At 36.7% G+C, this 14,904-nt stretch overlaps 1 pseudogene; it reads right to left on the reverse strand.

The window, feature by feature from the left end:
* Positions 1–2,226: 2,226 nt before the first annotated feature.
* LOC148266298 (beta-amylase 1, chloroplastic-like) lies at positions 2,227–13,968 on the reverse strand (annotated as a pseudogene).
* Between the last annotated feature and the right edge of the window lie 936 nt (positions 13,969–14,904).

Raw genomic sequence — 14,904 nt, forward strand, 5'->3', positions numbered from 1 at the left:
CTATCTATGTACCCAAATAACTTGCATTTTAAACTCTTCGAATACCAAATCCCGTAATTAGTGGTTCCAATAATGTACTGCATGATTCGCTTTCTTGCTCCATAATGATGCTTTATAGAAGAGTTTATAAACATGAAAATAACATCAACAGAAAATGTTATATATGGTCTAGTGTGAGTTAGGTAACTTAGTCCTCCCACTAGACTTCTATAATGACCAAGATCTCCTTTTCGAATAATTCATATTCATGGGAGTGGTAACTATTTTGCAGTCAATTGTACTGAAACTTTTGAGAAGGTTAGTTACAAACTTAATTTGTGAAATAAACATTTCACTTTTACTTTGATGAACTTCTACCAAAAAAAAATGATGTGATAATACCAAGTATGTCATTTAAAATCTTCTCATGATGCAATCTTTAAATTTAGTAACGAGAGCTTCACTAGACCCCACGATGTAAGCACGAATAACTTATATTATTCAAGCAACCAACTAAGTCAAGGAAAGAGTAGACCAATAAAGAGTCTAAAATTCTAAGAAAACTTGAGAGCAACATATGGAAAATCTCCTTCAGTCGCGAGAGATTTTTCTTTCGATGAGGAAAATTTCATTTTCTTCTCCACATCTTTCACAAATAGTAAAAAAAAAAAAACCAAGATCAAAGAAGTTTGGGAATCAATCAAGGGAAAATCAAGATCATATATTTCCATGTTTCCTAACAAAGATCGTATCTTTACAAATAAGGAAACCAATATTAAAAATATTTATCACAAAATCATGGATATATTTACTTTTCTAAGAAATTAAGAGATTTTCTTTAAATTAAGAGATATTCAAAAGATTTTCTTTAAATTAAGAGATCATGAAGATATCTTCCTTAATTTAAAAGATTCTCACCATTAAGAGGTTTTCTCAAAAGGGATCTTCAAAATATTTTCTTTAAATTAAAAGATTTTCGATAGATGTTCTTTAAATTAAGAGAACTTCAAAACATCTTCTTTAATTTAAAAGACTCTCACCATTTAAGAGATTTTCTCAAAAGGGTGGCATTTAAGAGATTTTCATGAGATCTTCTTTGAATTAAAAACTATTTAACTAGATTTTCTTTAAATTAAGAAATCTTTAAAAAATCTTCTTTAATTTAAATTATTATAAGCATTTAAGAGGTGTCTTCAAAGAGGTGGCATATCTACAATATTTTGGTTTAAATTTTCTATATGTAATTACCTTCCTTATATATATGTACATTCATCATCTCCTTCCTAACAACTTAACCTACCACCAAAATCAATATGACACCTCATACAAAAACTATCCTTTTTATTCTTATCTTACTCTTTAGTCATTGTTTTACAGGTGAACAGGTTTCCCATGTCTACTTTTTTTTGTAACTGGTTTTCTCATGGTTACTCAATTTCACTAAGAATCACCATATATATATATATATGTATAATTATAAGAAGGAAAGTTCCATGTATGTCGTAGAGGTGAAGTTAAAGGGCTTCACGATATTGTCAACTCTACAAATCCCATTATCCAGGTATGTGACTTATGCAAATAATTTATTATCATTATATTTTTCTTTCTTAAGCATATTATGTTTAAAGCCTGACTAATCATATATATATATATATATATATAAATATGTGTGTGTTGTATTTTTTTTTTTTTGTCAATACTTTTTCAGAATGAGAGAACAAATATTCAAGGAACTATGATAAGAAAGCAATTAAAAGAGGTTGATTCAATTTTGGACTATCCAAAAAATGGGCCAAATCCTAGACATAAACCAGGGAAGGGGAATTGATGATACAATTTAATCAAGTTCAATGTCTATGTTAGGTTTTATTTTGTAATAATTTTATATATAAAAAAGAAGAATAAGAAGTAGGGAAAAATAATATATTTCCAGTATCTATAGAAGTTATACTTCAAAAAGATCAATATAAAGATTACAAAACTACATTCAGGAGACGTTTTAGTCGAAAGGAGGAACATGTACAAAGTTGATAAGAAAATTTAGGGGAAACATAGGAAAAAAAAAAGGCATATTACTACACATTTCACGACAATGGACCAGAGATCATGAATCACTTGTATGGCATATGCATAAATTTATTGTTGGGATTACAAGTAAAATCATTGTCCAAAAAAATGAAAAAACCTCATCTTTCAAAGAATTTGATATCGAAGACAAGTGTGACTAACCTACAAAAGCTAAATTGACTAAAAATCATCTGCATATGTCATTTGCCTCACAAAATGGCTAAAACGATTCCAGTTCTTTTCTTCAAATCTTCTTATGTTCATCCTCTCAAAGTAGAATGAAAATAATGGCTTTTCTATACCATATATATAGAATCTTAACATATCTACTACCTGTTTGCATGACTCATAATCCCACTGCAGAGTTTTCACCCTCTAAGGGTATGCCAAAGGCCTTAGCAGCTGATATAAGTGCTTTCAACAAACCCTTTGGACTAGTAGTTGGGTTAGTATGTTTCTTTATCCTATCTTTCATTTCAAAACCTGAACAGCATAATGTAAATCTATGTCTGACAGGTATGCGGGTAATTGGGAGGTATCCCTCTCTTATGGAAGTATTGTAATTGCCTATTGTTGACGCTGATGCATGAGATTTTGTGGTATAATGACAATAGATTACAACCACTTTTAACAATTTATTTACTTTGATATCCCAAAATATGGTCTCAGCTTCCCTACATATCCTTTCTCCTTGAAGCAGTAGCATTATTGAGTACCATTCAAGGAAAAACTTACCATATGGTGTAGTCCAAATACCATTCTCACTTCTGAAAAAGTCAGTCTGCTCAAGATCATGTATCAAACTACCAGCACTAAGAGAACCCCCCCGTTTCCCCACTCATGCATCCCAATCTCTCGAGCACAAGCATTGAAGGACGCAATCATATATTGTTCAGGACATTTGACAAACAAAACAAAATAATCAATTGAACAGGAATTAATAAAATTCCTCCAGGCTATTCTCCTCGAGAGGGGGAGACTCTTCCACATCAACTTGTTTGCCGCCTACACAAGTCAATCTATGAGTTAAGACAGGCTTCCCGACAGTGGTTTCATAAGTTCTCACAAGTATTACTTCAAGAAGGCTTCCATCAGTCACAATGTGACCACTCCCTATTTGTCAGGCAATAAGGTAAAGCCTTCCTAGCATTATTGGTGTATGTCGATGATATTGTTATTGCTAATAATGACGATCAGACTGTCGAAGAGCTCAAAGCTACTTTCAGACAAAAATTCAAAATAAAAGATTTGGGGACTATCCGATATTTTCTTGGACTTGAAATTGCAAGAAATAACACAGTAATCACCTTATACCAAAGAAAATATGCGTTGCATCAGTTAACTGAAATTGGATATCTTGGTTGTAAACCCTCATCTATTCACATGGATCCTAATATCAAGATGTCTAAAGATGATGGCGAACTTCTGAGTGATATCACCAACTATCGGCGACTGATTGGAAAACTATTGTACTTAACCATCTCTCGCCCTGACATATGCTACTATGTCAATAGATTGAGTCAGTTTCTGGCTGCTCCTAAGACCAGTCACCTTCAAGCCGCTTTACAGATTCTCCAGTATATGAAGAGGACACCTGGACAAGGTCTTTTCTTTCTTTCATCATCTGCCATTCAGATTAAGGCCTTTTCTGATGCTGATTGGGGCACATGTCCTGACACTAGAAGATCCCTCACTGGTTATTGTATTTTTCTTGGGTCTTCATTAGTCTCATGAAAATCAAAGAAACAGCAAGTCATTTCTCGGTCATCTGCTGAAGCCGAGTATCACTCCATGGCCAACACTACTTGCGAAATCGTTTGGATTCTGAAATTGTTACGAGATTTAAAGGTGCAATACCAAGGTCCTGCATTACTTTACTGTGATAATCAGGCAGCTCTACACTTTATTTCAAATCCAATGTATCATGAAAGAACAAAACACATTGAACTTGACTGTCATTTTGTTCGTGAGAAGATTCAAGACGGTACCTTGAAGACGATGCACATATCGACTCGAAATCAACTGGCAGATTTAATGACAAAGGCCCTTCATCGTACGCAGTTCAACAATTTGTTGAGCAAGATGGGTATAATAAATTTGTACTCTCCATCTTGAGGGAGAGTATTAAGACTAATTAATAAATTAGTTAATTACATTGTAACCGTTTTTGTTTTTCTTCTTTTGTTTTCTTCTGCTACAGTACAACACAAGTGGCAATATATGTATTCCTGTAAGCAGCTCTTTTATTTTCTTCCGCTACAGTACAACACAAGTGGCAATATATGTATTCCTGTAAGCGGCAAAACAGTATTCAGAAGAAAATATTTTTTCTTTGTCATTCTGCTCTCTCTTTGTTCCATTTTTGCTCACAAGCCCTAGAACGAGGTGAAAATTTATGGCGATGACTATCGAGAGTTAAGCAGTAGCATAAACAACCAAAGGTACGCAAGTGATCATAAAAAAAAAATTTGAGTTAATAGTTCAAATGGAGTTTTATTAGATAATAGGAGAGAAGGTGTACGGTTGATTAGGTAAACAACAGTCAAAATGCAATCGCCCCAATACACAAGGGGAACATGGGATTGAAACAGTAAAGCACGTACCACATTTAAAATGTGTTGATGTTTTCGTTCAACAACAGAGTTTCGTTGGGGAGTCTCAACATAAGAATGATAAGAAATAATACCTTTTGACTTGAAAAATGAATGAAAATTCAACTCATGCGCATTGTCAGATCGCACAGATTTAATGGAAATATTATATTGTGTAAGTATGAGAGTATAAAATTCAAGAAAAATGGTAAGAACGTCGGACTTTTGATGAAGGAGATACACCCAAGTAGTCCGAATGCAATCATCAACAATTGTAAGAAAATATTTGTACCCTTCGATAGTAGGTGGAGAGAAGGGACCCCAAATGTCAATGTGGATTAGATCAAATAGATGGTCAGATAATCTATTATTAGAAACGAAAGACAATTTACGTTATTTAGCCAAATGACAAATTTTACAATGAGAAATATTCGAAGTTTGTAAGTTTTCATTAATATACTGAAGTTTTACATGGGAATGATAACCCAATCTAAAGTGCCATAGGCTACTTTTAGAGTTAGTGGAAACATAATGAACAGTAGAAAAAGGAAAACTGAGGGACAAAGAGAACATCATGTAGAGTTAGGGTGTTGGTGAAGAGTGTACTTCCAACTTGATTGACTAACACTGAACTACCATTTGGTAAAGTGACTGGGATGGGATGCACATTTTTAAGGTTTGTGAAAATGGTGGGTGTGCAACAAATGTGATGTGTGACTCCAGAGTCAATGATCCAGCATTTAGAGGTAAGTGTGTGTGTGAAGTTGGAAAGGCAAAAGGGTGTGTAGGATATACCTGCCGCGTGAGGATCAGGAGTGGCGTGACTTGTGGAGAGAGATAGGTTGTCCGGAGAGATGACGAAGTTCGGTTGGTGGAGACGTGCACTTAGGTGAGCAATAATGTTATGAATTTGCGATGTGCTTAAGTCATCGACGGAAGTAGCGAAATTAGATGTTGGTAAGCAGTCGTCGACAGAGGCGGTGAAATTTTGCATTGGTCTTGCAATCGAGTGTGTGCCCGAGGAGGAGGAAGAAGTGTGTTCTGGAAAAAAAACTTCATGGGCCAAGGCTTGGTTGGTAGAGAAAAACCCGGGCCTGGATTGGGGGCCAGTCGGGTTGAAAGACCTGGTTCCAGGAGTGGGCCGAGAGATAGTTGGAGGGTTGTGGGTTTGGGCCTGCGTTTGGACTTGCCCCTCATTAAAAATAACTGAAGCATTACGGGTCTGGTTTTTGACTTGGACAGGTCCATCATTGAAATGTATTTTGGGCTTAGGTTTGAGGCCTGGTGGGTAGCCATGCAGGTGGTAACACCTGTCCACAGTGTGGTCCACAAGTCCACAGTGTGGTCCACAAGTCCACAGTGTGAACAGGTGGGTCTTCTCCTTCCTTGAATTAGGGCAATAGAGGATCCGGAACCGTGACCCATTTTTGCGTGTGTGTCGAACCCGATTGCACAGTGCCGCTCTTCCTGCACCACCAGCGAGAAGACTTTCAAAATGGACGGAGAGCATTCCATCATCAAAATTTGGGCTCTAACAGCAGCATAGGAGGGATTTAATCCCATTACGAAAGTCATGACAAACTCTTGTTCCTGATAATCATTCCACGCCTTCATGTTTCCGCAGTGACAGGTTGGAGCTGGTTGAAAAGTTTTGAGTTCGTCCCAGATTGTTTTCATTCGTCTGTAGTATATGTTGATGCTAAATGACCCTTGAGCAAGGTTGTTCATGCTCTATTTTAGTTGGTAGATAGCAGTGCATTGCTCTGCTGATAATGAAGCTGCAAATCAATCCAGATGGATTATGCACTTTCATGGTATAACAAGCTGTCAGCTATTTCCTTTATTACAGCATTCAGTAACCAAGAAATTACCATACTGTTACAATGTGACCAAGCTGCGGCATGGGAGTTGGTGTTATTCGGTTGATCGTAGGTTCCGTCTATGAATCCCAATTTATTTTTGGCGGTCAGTGCTATCCTGATTGCTCTCTCCCATGTGTTGTAGCTGTTGCTATTGAGAAGATTGGACACCAAAACTAAACTGGGGTGGTCGGCACTGTGAAGGAAGAACAGGTTTTGGGGGTAATCGGACTGATCTCTAGCCATTGGAGATCAAATGTTTTACAACTCAATCACTGAGCTAAAGATGTTGGTTAAAGATTCATTGCTCTAATACCATGATAGAAAAGAAGGAAGAGCAAAAATAGAACAAAGAGATAGCAGAATGACAAAGAAAAAATATTTTCTTCTTAATACTGTTTTGCTGCTTACAAGAATACATATATTGCCACTTGTGTTGTATTGTAGCAGAAGAAAACAAAAGAGCTGTTTACAGGAATACATATATTGCCACTTGTGTTGTACTGTAGCAAAAGAAAATAAAAGAAGAAGAAAAAACGGTTACAATGTAATTAACTAATTTATTAATTAATCTTAATACAAAACAAAAAGAATCAATTGAACAGGAATTAATAAAATTTAAGAAACTAAGAAATTTAAAAAAATAAATTGTTAAAGATTGATTCAAGAATTAGTCAAAAATATTCTACAGACTTTTCATGATTTGATGCAGAATAGTTTTCTGTAAATATTTCCTGATTTTAAGCAAATTATTTTTTCTTATTTTTCTGCTTCTGTTAATTTGTTATTAGTGGCAGAATTTTAGAGATTATGGTGAAGATTTTTAGCATTTCAATTTGGTTGCAAGCCTATGTAACAATATGTTCAATTTTTGAATAATATAGCAGATTACAACAGGTTTTTTCTATAATTTTTGTGTCCTTCATCTGCAGAAATTCTCTTTTATAATACTCTATTTATCAAATTTTTCCAACATAAAGAACATAATGGGTCATCCAGGTCCTTATATTTCAGAGATTAATACACAAGTTTGCAACTAGAGATGAGCAAAAATTTTCCCTATCTTATCGTAACATTGAAACTCTCCAAGTTCACGTGATTGCCAACCCCAAGATAGCTTTTCGCTGAGGCAATAAGGGTATTGTAATTCACCAGCAGGACCAACTCCCACTTGGATTCCCTTAATAAGGAATAGACATAGTAATAAAGTCCCATGTACAATTCTAGATCTACAGCTCTACATTCACAATTGAAACATCTGTCTTTCTACTATTACAACACCAAGTAAATGTGTAAATGTATCCTTAAAGTTCCTCATAAAATCTCAATATGCTTGGATTGGTGATCGTCCCAGCAAAATAGGAAAATTATCACATCCTATTGAAATATATTCCATATTTCTCCTTCCATATCTATCAGAAAATGCTAAATCTAGATCTTTGTCATCTCGTCTTGTACCCATTTAGGAAGAGGAATCCTTTAATAAAGTAGAATGGAATAAATGGACAAGTATGAAATGAAATAGAAGAAAAAAGAAACTCTTATTTCAAGTCAAATTTATATGCCTTGAGAAAAAGTGATTACAAGATCAAATAACCATAGAACTAAGGAAAAAAGTATCAGTTAGAACCTATCAATTTAAGCTTCTAATAATATATTTTATAACTCAAGCCTTCTAAGATTTTTGTTGATCGAAAGCAAAAATAAGCTTCAAGGGAGGCTCTGTGATTGAACAAACTTAGAGAGAGAAAGTTGAAGAGAGAGAGGGCAGCAAAACAGAGCAAGCTTATGCAACTGCCTCTGTTTTGCTGTTATGAAGAGACGTGCCTTTGCTGGAGAGAATGAGAAGTTTTCTTCTTTTATTTCCTCATATATATATAAGCAATACAAATTTAAACTGATTACATCAACCAAACAATCAAATCAGATCGTCCAAAAATCATGCATACACATCGCATGAAATTTACGTATCCTACTGTGATACAACTTTACGGTGGATTTTTATTTTTTTAATTTAAACTTAACAGAAAAATCATTAATTTTAACACTCCCCCTTAATGACTTTTTTCACCAATCCCCACCTTTTCCCGCAAATCCTCAAATTTAGCTTTAGACAGGGCCTTGGTTAGAATGTCTGCAAGCTGATCATCGGTGGAGCAATGTATCAGCTTTATTTCTTGATTCCTCTCAGCCTCACGTATAGCATGATACTTAACGTTGATGTGTTTAGTTCTCCCGTGCATTACAGGATTTTTTGCAATGGCAATTGCAGACTTGTTGTCTACATACAACACTGTAGGTGTTTGTTTGTCCAGCTTTAGATCGTTGAACACCTTCCTCAACCAAATTGCTTGGTTAGTTGCTGTAGCTGCGGCTAGATACTCAGCCTCAGCTGTGGACTGAGCCACAGTATCCTGTTTCTTAGATGTCCATGAAAAAACACCGGAGCCTAGTTTGAACAAGTACCCAGTTGTGCTACGTGCATCTTCTACACTTCCTGCCCAGTCACTGTCACTGTAGCCGACTACTCCACCTTCAGCTCTTGCTTTGAATTGAACACCAAAATTTCAGGTTCCTTTCAAGTACCTCAGCACATGTTTGACGGCTTGTAAGTGTGATTCCCTCGATGAAGCCATGTACCTTGAAAGTAAACTCACTGCAAACAAAATGTCTGGTCTGTTAGCTGTGAGATACAAAAGGCTCCCAATCAGACTTCTGTAATTCCCCTCTTCGACTTTACTACCTTTCTCGTCCTTTGACAATTTCAGGTTGGACACCAGTGGTGTAGATACTGATTTACAGTGATTCATGTTGAATTTATTTAGTATTTCTTTGGCATACTTGCCTTGTGAAAGAAAAATACTCAAGCTGCTTTGTTGAATCTCCATTCCTAGGAAGTAGGTAGCTTCCCCAAGATCAGACATCTCAAATTCCTTTTCCAATTTCTGCTTGAACTCTATCATTTTCCTTTTGTTGCTGCCTGTCACCAATATATCATCAACATATACTGTAGTGATAAGTCGGTCTTCATCTTTATTCACATACAATGTGTTTTCTGTCATGCTTCTCTCAAACCCACAGTGAAGTAAGTATGTATTTAACTTATCATACCAGGCTCGTGGAGCCTGTTTGAGGCCGTATAGGGCCTTGTGAAGAAGATAGACGTGACTCTCCTTTCTAAGTTGAATAAACCCCGGTGGCTGCTCAATATAAATTTCTTCATTCAGTTTACCATTCAAGAAGGCCGATTTCACATCCAAGTGCATCACACTCCAACCAAACTGAGCTGCGATGGCCATAATGAGTCTAATTGTTTCATATCTGGCCACAGGAGCAAAGGTTTCTGTGTAGTCGATTCCTGGAAGCTGGGAGTATCCCTTTGCCACAAGTCGTGCCTTGTGCTTGTTTGTTGTCCCGTCCGGATTGAGTTTCACTTTGAACACCCACTTTACTCCAATTGGTTTTTTGTTTGTACTTAATTTTACCAGAGACCAAGTATTATTTTTGTCAATCATCCTGATTTCCTCTTCTATAGCAAGTCTCCACTCTTGCTGCTAAAGTGCTTCCTCAACAGAGGAAGGTTCTTTTGAGGCAAAACTGCACCTTTCATAGATGTCAGCTAGACTTTTCAATTTTATTCTCCCTTCTGCTTCACATTCTTCATCTTCTTCATCTTCTTCATCACTCTGAGTTGGGTTTGATACTATCATTGATTTCTTTCCTTCTTCAAATGTGACACAGTCTCGTTCGACTTTCTGCTTCTCTCAATTCTAGTAGCTGTTTTTATCCACCGTTATATTTTTTCGAATCATAAGCTTGTTGGTTTTCAAGTTTAGAATTCTGTATGCTTTTGTTTCAATACTGTATCCCAAAAATACTCCCAACTCAGCTTTCATTTCTAGCTTGGATCTCCTATCATCCGAGACATGGCAGTAGCACACTGATCTAAACACCTTTAGATACTTTGTTGATGGTTTCATACCACTCCAGGCCTCTACCGGTGTCATCTACTTTACAGCCTTTGTAGGCAGCATGTTGAGCAGGAACACAACAGTGTTCACTGCCTCAGCCCACAAGGCTTTAGGCAGGTGCTTGTCAGCAAGCATGCTTCTTGCCATTTCCATAATGGTTCTGTTCTTCCTCTCCGAGACACCATTTTGTTGAGGAGAATATGGTGTCGTGAGCTACCTTTTGATCCCATTCTCAGAACAGAAATCATTGAATTGGCTGGAATTGAATTCAAGCCCATTATCTGTCCTTAGGTACCTCAGTACACTGCCACTTTCCTTCTCTACAATAACCTTGAACTTCTTGAATTCACCAAAAATTTGAGCTTTATTCTGCAGGAAACAAACCCAAATCATCCTGGAAAAATCATCTATGAACAAGCCAAAATACCTGCAACCACTCATGGAGTTTTCTGTCATTGGACCACAAATGTCAGAATGGATAAGTGTCAGCTTCTCTTTTGCTCTCCAATCTGCTTGCGAAGGAAATGAATTCCTTGTCAATTTCCCTAGCTGACATGCACCACATACTGTCTCAGTGACTGCAATATTTGGGAAGTCCTTGGTTAGACCTCCCTTCTGCAGTTGTTGTAGCTCAGCCGCATGAAAATGCCCAAGGCTCCTGTGCTAAATCTCACCTTCAGTTACAGAGGCAACACTAGCTCTCTCAATTACTTCTCTGAGTTTCAAGGAGTAGACTTGATTCTTCTTTTGGATGAAAGCAATCAAGCGATCCTCAGGATCATATATCCTGCAGCAGTTATCCTTGAATCCAACCGAGCAGTCTCGATCAGTCATCTGATTCACACTGAGAAGATTCTGTGAGAGTGTAGGAACAAAATTTACATCAGTGATAAGTTTTCTGCCTTCCTTGGTTTCAATGGCAATGTTGCCTTTGCCCTTGATGGTTTCCAGCATGCCATTTCTAAGTCTTACTTGGCCTGTTGCTGATTTATCAAGTGACACAAACATGGCTTCATTCTTGCACATGTAATAAGTGCAACCACTATTAACAACCCAGAGGCTGTCGTCTTCCACTGTCAATTCATTTGAAGCAACAAGAATTGTATTACTTTACTCACTAGATATCTCAGTGACATTTACATGTTGCAACTCCTGCTTAGATTGTGCAGCTTCCAGCTTTTGTTTTTGCCTACAGAACTTCTCCTTATGGCCAAGTCTTTTGCAGAAGTTGCATTAGACAGCTTTTTTTCCCTTATACCAGCATTCACTCTCTAAATGATTTATGAGGGAGCAGATGTTGCAAGGAAGATACTTCTTCTGTTTTCTGGAACTTTGGTTTCCAGTTTGATTTCCTCCATTCCTTCTGCCTTAATACTGATTTGAAGGGGTAGCTTTGGTTTGAGACGAGAATAAGGCTCCTTCAATACGTACACGAGCATGCATGTTGACATGTTGCTCATGTGATTGCAGCTTATTGATTAGTTCAGTTAAAGAAATCTTATCAATATCTGCAAGTTCCTCCAAGGCTGAGATTTTAGACTCAAATTTTGGTGGTAAGCTTATAAGAATTTGTTCTACCATCCTTGATTCAAGAAAGTCCTCCCCCAACAATCTCATTTTATTCACAATATCCGAGAGTTTGGACGCATAGTCCCTAACAGACTCATTTTCTTGCATTCTGAGTAATGCAAATTCACTTTTTAGCCTCAGTAGTTTGATCTTCTTGCTTCTGTCTCCTCCATCAAACTCTTCCTTCAGTTTCTCCCACGCTTCCTTGGATGATTCATAATTCATAATCCTAGAGAAAACCCTGTCCGAAACCGCTGAGAAGAGACAGCCAATTGCTTTTGGTTTTTTGGCCTTCTCTTCCTCGTGTCTTTTAATCTGGTTCAATGTAGCAGTTTCTTGTAGTGGATTTGGTTCACTATCGTCTATAATAACATCCCATAAACCCAGAGCTTTGAGGTGAGCTCGCATCTTTATTGCCCACACATGGTAATTTTCTCCGTTGAACTGCGGAGCAAGGGTAGTTCCTGAGGTAGCCATTGGGTTTGAGAAATTTTTGATTCACCTGAGACATAGGAGAACCTGACTCTGATACCACTTGTTGATCGAAAGCGAAAATAAGCTTCAAGGGAGGCTCTGTGATTGAACAAACTTAGAGAGAGAAAGTTGAAGAGAGAGAGGGCAACAAAACAGAGCAAGCTTATGCAACTGCCTCTGTTTTGTTGTTCTGAAGAGACGTGCTTTTGCTGGAGAGAAAGAGAAGTTTTCTTCTTTTATTTCCTCATATATATATAAGCAATACAAATTTAAACTGATTACATCAACCAAACGATCAAATCAGATCGTCCGAAAATCATGCATACACATCGCATGAAATTTACGTATCCTACTGTTATACAACTTTACGATGGATTTCCATTTTTTGAATTTAAACTTAACAGAAAAAATCATTAATTTTAACAATTTTCTTAATTTGAAAAAATCTCGAGCATTCACATTGTTAAACACTTTTCAATTCCATGAACATTATGCAAGCACAACATTGTGTTATTGTTGAAGCTCATATTACTAACTATCAGCCTTAAGTGAAACACATGCCATTAGATAATCTCATTCAATTACATCAATCACAAGCTGAGTTGAGCAACCAAAATGCCATGATTTACCAAACTAAAGTTACAAATAAAAGGACAAACACACCAACTGGGATCCGTAGGGCCAGTACCCCACTGATGAAATGCCATGATTACTCGGACCTTCAAGGCGTAGTGCCCAACCAGGGCCAGAAGCTTCTCGTGTGCTCGCCAGTTATAGACCCCAGGCTACTCCCCCTCTACCAGGCCCCACTACAACTCCACGACAACTCCTTCTACACCCGCTAAGGCCAATGACTGCAACAATATTCTTATTGGCTTGCGCCTTAGTAGTAGTCCCTCAGGGCCCAAGGTGCCCATGGGAATCGTCACAAACACAGGCGATCTTTCCATCCTCCAGGTCGCGATTCGATGTTGCAGCTCATACTGAAGATTCCCTTTGTCGAAGGAGACCAAGCCGCCAGAATCCGACGAGCTGGACAAGTTGAGGTGCGAGAATAGGGAGAGTCGACTACGAGCTTGCGAGTAAGTTGCATAGAACTTGGAGCGGGTTAACGTCACATACCTAAAGTAAGTGAGGCGAGTCGACTGTGTCAGAAAGCAGCAGAAGGAAATTAAGGAGCACGGAGTTGATAGAGACGCAACCACCATTGAATGAGCAAATTTTACAGTCGGAATATCTACCACTGTGCATGTGTTTTACAGAAGTGCGAGAGAGGAAGGAGGAGGATGCAGAGTAGAGAATAAAGAGTGCAAGTAAGACGTTGTTGAGGAAAGGTAACAGATTTATAAGGGAAAACGTGGCATTAAGAGATGTCAATTTTATGACAAATTAGTGTACACGTGTGATCCGCTGATTGGTATGACAAAAAGGTCGCTAATCTGATATTACTAACGTATCTAACTGCTCCCGGCCATTAACTTCCACTTTCCCCACGTGTGCTAACACCGTTCAACTTGCTTTCCTCTCTCTCTCTATATATATATATATATATATATATAATATTAAACAAATTTAACTCAAACTAAATTTTTTATTATTACATTTTTTTGGGAAAAATATTATGTTTTAAATATTAACAATTAAAAGATAAATTATATCTATTTCCTCAGTGTAGTCATAAAATCTCTCATATGGAGTTTTATAGATCTTTAAAACTTGATGTATTGTATTTTTATAATATTTTTTTACTTCAATTTAAAATAATTTTGAGTTAAAAATAAATTAATTAGTAAAATTTTGATGCATTTGATATTAATGAAAAAAATGAGAAAAAATGGCTAAAGATGAAAGAAGAAACAAGAGAGAAGCGCAACAAATCCGTGAAGTCCAGCCTAGACACGCAGCAAAACATCAAAATCTAGTAACACTCGTTCCTAAACTTTGTACACATCGTCCGTCACATTATGAGAGCTGGTCATGCCCGAAGTTGTTACTCTAATAGCAAAGAAGTGAATATCGAAGGCAAGGATAATGACTGGAATGAAGTCGTAATAAGTTAATCGTACTGAAAGGTCCAACTAGATCACGTTCATTTTATGGAGAGTTAATACTTATTGAGTATTTTGGTTTGGCACTGCCCCTATGAATTTATTATCCTAAGTTGGAACAAGTTAAAAATTATTTTATAATAAAATAATTTATAATTAAAATAAAAAATATGTCAAAATTGAGAGATTGAATTGGGAATTTATCTTTTTTTAAAAAAAATTATTAAATTTTGTTTTATAAATAAATATAATTTAAATTTCTTTAACCTAGTTAAAAATACATTTTAATTAGTATTTAGGCTTAAATTAGGACCCATTTCCACATGCTATAAACTATAATCATTTA

The sequence above is a fragment of the Carica papaya genome, chromosome 4, assembly GCF_054855325.1.
Source record: "Carica papaya isolate Zhongbai chromosome 4, ASM5485532v1, whole genome shotgun sequence".
Taxonomy (NCBI): Eukaryota; Viridiplantae; Streptophyta; class Magnoliopsida; order Brassicales; family Caricaceae; genus Carica; species Carica papaya.